Here is a 4,414-nt window from a genome sequence, read left to right as displayed (position 1 = left end):
AAAGTAAAGGGACAAGAAAATGGTCTTTTCACAGAGCTGCTCCCAGCCCTGCTGGACAAAATGATCAAACTAGGATCCCTGGTATTTAAGTTCCTCTCATGAAAATCCATTCAGAAAATTGAGGACACTTTGGGAGGCTGAGATGTGACGACTGTTTGAGGCCAGGAGTTCAAGACCAGCCTGGGCAACAGAACAAGGCTCTGTCTCAAAACATACACACACACACGCACACACACACACACGCACACACAAACACATACACACACACACACACACACACACACACATACACACATCCCTATACCCAGAGTCAAGGCAAGCGATTTGTTGTCTAAAAACAACTCTGGGTTGGGCGCAGTGGTTCACACCTGTAATCCCAGCACTTTGGTAGGCTGAGGCGGGTGGATCATCTGACATCAGGAGTTGGAGACCACCCTGGCCAACATGGTGAAACCCCATCTCTACTAAAAATACAAAAATTAGCTGGGTGTGGTGGCACAAACCTGTAATCCCAGCCACTCAGGAGGCTGAGGGAGGTGGAGGCTGCAGTGAGCTGAGATCACACCATGCCCGGCCCAAGACAGATACTTTAAAAGAGCAAATTGGCCAGGAACAGTGTAATCACACCTGTAATCCCAGCTCTTTGAGAGGTCAAAGCAGGCAAATTCCTTGAGGTCAGGATTTCGAGACCAGCCTGGCCAACATGGTGAAATGCTGTCTCTACTAAAAATATAAAAATTAGCCAGGAGTGGTGGCAGGTGCCTGTAAATCCAGGTACTTGGAAGGCCAAAACATGAGAATCACTTGAACCTGGGAGATGGAGGTGCAGCGAGCCGAGATCCCTCCACTGCCCTCCAGCCTGGGTGACAAAGCCAGGCTCTGTGTCAAAAATAAAAGAAGAAAAAGAAAATAAAGAAGGGAAATTAGGTTAAGTGAGGTCATAACAGTGGAGTCCTAATCCAATAGGACTGATGTCCTTACAGGAAGAGAAAGAAACACCAGGAAGGGCATATGAGGCCGCAGTGAGAAGGTGACCTTCTATAAGCCAAGGAGAAATGCCTCAGGACAAACCAACCTGCTGGCACCTTGACCTTGGACTTCCTTCCAGTTTCTGAAAGTGTGAAAAATAAACGTCTGTTGTTTGAACCACCCAGACTATGGTATTTTGTTACGCAGCCATAGCAAACAATTACATTCCATCTCTTCTTTGCTTCCCACTATGCCCTTTCTACCAAGCACCATGCCTAGCACACAGTAGGTACCCCCAAAAGATGCACAAACATCATTGCCTCCTCTGGGAAGCTGCATCCCTCACCCTTCTCCACTCCTTCTCCCCTCAGCTTAAGTGCCTCTTCTCAGCTTCACTTCCTACACTTTCCACTTGGCTCTTGAAGAACATGTTTTCAGGTCTAATTCCTCTCTAGGAAGTGAAAGCTTTAGGCTGGGCACAGTGGCTAGTGCCTGTAATCCCAGCACTTTGGGAGGCCAAGGTGGGCAGGTCACAAGGTCAGGAGTTCGAGACCAGCCTGGCCAACACAAAGAAACCCCATCTTTACTAAAAATACAAAAATTAGCCGGACATGGTGGCAGGCACCTGTAGTCCCAGCTACTCGGGAGGCTGAGGCAGAAGAGTCACTTGAACACAGGAGGTGGAGCTTGCAGTGAGCCGAGATTTTGCCATGGCACTCCAGCCTGGGCGACAGAGCAAGACTCTGTCTCAAAAAAAAAGAAAAGAAAAGAAAAGAAAAGAGTGAATTTGCAAGTACCCTAGACACAAATAAGGGTTAAAAAAAAAAAAAAAGAAAAGAAAGTGAAATCTTTGAAGGCAGGGTCTGGGTCTTCTCTAGGGCACAGCACCGATGGCATGTACCGTACAAATTTTGTTTTGTTTTGTTTGAGATGGAGTTCCACTCTTGTCACCCAGGCTGGAGCGCCATGGCCCAATCTCGGCTCACTGCAACCTCCGCCTCCCACGCTCAAGCAATTCTAGTGCCTCAGCCTCCTGAGTAGCGGGATTACAGGCACCCACCACCATGCCCAGCTAATTTTTGTATTTTTAGTAGAGATGAAGTTTCGCCGTGTTGGTCAGGCTGGTCTCGAACTCCTGACCTCAAGTGATTCGCCTGCCTCGGCCTCCCAAAGTGCTGGGATTACAGGCGTGAGCCACCATGCCTAGCCAGGAGTTTAATAAATATTTTAGTGAATGTAAGTTTCTTGACCTTGATGCATGGGCCCTGGAGAGCTAGAAGACCTGAGTTCTAAGCTTCATCCCTGTGCAACCTCGGACACTGAGCCTCAAATGTAACCGTGGTCTGGGGTTTTTCCTGAGATCAAAGCTTGGGGAAAGTCCTTTGTTCTCTGAAAGCTACAGGGTTATTTTCACATCTGTTATGAACACTCTTGCCATCAAGCCGAGTGCCTGAGGCTTAGTCAGCTGCCTGGCTCCAGCTGGACTTCCTGCTGTACCTCAGATATACTAAGCTCACTCCTGCCTCGGGGCTTTTGCACTTGCTACTGCTTCTGGGAACACGCTGCCCCCAGACTTTCCCATGGTCCCTTAATTTTCAGGGTCTACACCAGAGTCAAGGCAGATGATACTGACTGCAAGGAAAGAACTCAGTTACAGAGCATTGCAGAACAGAAGAAATATCACTTGCTCATTTAATCCCCTCAATGACTCTGAGAAGGACATACTTATTTCTTTTTTCTTGAGAAAAGGTCTCACGCTGTCATCCAAGCTGGAGTGCAGTGGTGCAATCACGGCTCACTGCAGCCTCTACCTCCTTGGCTCAGGTGATCCTCTTACCTCAGCCTCCCGAGTAGTTGCAACTACAGGTGTGTGCCACCACACCTGGCTAATTATTATTTTTGTTTTTGTTTTGAGATGGAGTTTCGCTCTTTTGCCCAGGCTGGAGTGCAATGGTACTATCTCGGCTCACTGCAACCTCCACCTCCCGGGTTCAAGTGATTTTCCTGCTTCAGCCTCCCAAGTAGCTGGGATTATAGGCATGTACCACCAAACCCAGATTTTCTTTTGTATTTTTAGTAGAGACGGGGTTTTTCCATTTTGGCCAGGCTGGTCTCAAACTCCCGACCTTAGGTGATCCGCCCGCCTCGGCCTCCCAAAGTTCTGGGATTACAGGTGTGAGCCACCTCTCCTGGCTTAAATACCTTTTTCTACATGTCAATCCATTTTCACAAAACCAGGGCCCACGTGACCAGACCCGAGCCCCATCTACAAGATCAATCCTAGTTAATCATAGTGTAACTCGAATACTGTGCTCTCACCACAGCAGGGTTCAAGTCCCAGCAATGCCCGTACCCACTGCCAGACCTGAGATAAACGACTTCACCTCTCCGGCCCTCAGAGGTTAGCCTGGTATAGTAATCACCTCCCTCACAGAGTTATTTAGGTTTGAACGAGTTGATGCACAAGCGTGCCACATGGATAAACACGAGGTGCTGTTCTACCACAGTGCCAGTCCTTTCTCCCTTTTTAGCGGTTTCTGTCCCTCTCGGGGCCAGGGACGACTCAGGCTGTCTCTGTCACTACCGACAGCTCCAGCTGCTGCCCCAGGCTCTTCAGCTAGGTCCCCTCCTGTCTCCTGCCCACCCCCATTCCTCCCCGCTTCAGCGCCTCAGCGAGCCTCTGCGATGTAGGCGCCGACACACTCCGCGGAGCGGGAAGGGACCGAACCCCCCTCGCGGCCTGAAACTGCTCAGCGGGGGGCAATCTAAAGCGAAGACGAGCCTCGAGGCCAATCAGAAGCGGCAGCGGCAGAGCAATGCCAGCCTCCCTAAGGCCCCCTGGGGCTTTATTGGCTGTGCTTGAAAAAGAATCCCAGGTTATGCCACTTACGAGCAGAACGAGCCAATCAGCGGTGCAACCGCCGCGGGAGCCCAGGCCAGAAGCCCCGCAGGCACCACCTCGGGAGGGCAAGGGGCGAGCTCGCAGGTTGTCAGTCCCGAAGCCCTGCCCAGGAGGAAAGCCTGCTGAAGGGAGTCTAACCTCTGGGCCAGTTAATATTGGGGCAGCGCAATCGGCCGTTCCCTCTGCAGGGTCGTGGGGGGCAGGAGTGCTGGCACAGTCACTCCTGGCTCAGTTACACAGCGCACAGTTACTCCTGGATGAGCATACAGTCGAGGTGGCAGTGGGAGTTGGAAGTGCGAGTGTCACGCTGTCAATCACGGGACAAGGCACTGCCCCCTCTTGTTTATTCCCTGTCCCTGTACACTTCCAGGTGAGGTGGGACGAGCTGTGCGGGCAATCGTGGTGAGTAGGACAGATAAGAGGCGAGAAAAGGGAGCTGGAGCTGTCTAAAGGCACCGAAGCCTGGCTTTTTTTTTTTTTTTTTTTTTTTTTTTTTTTTTTGACAGATTCTATGTCTCTTTGCCGGAGAGCGGCAAAGTGACA

This window comes from Sapajus apella, unplaced genomic scaffold (genome assembly GCF_009761245.1).
Source record: "Sapajus apella isolate SASKATOON/1434 unplaced genomic scaffold, GSC_monkey_1.0 scaffold68, whole genome shotgun sequence".
Lineage (NCBI taxonomy): Eukaryota > Metazoa > Chordata > Mammalia > Primates > Cebidae > Sapajus > Sapajus apella.
This window is presented reverse-complemented; position numbering follows the sequence as displayed.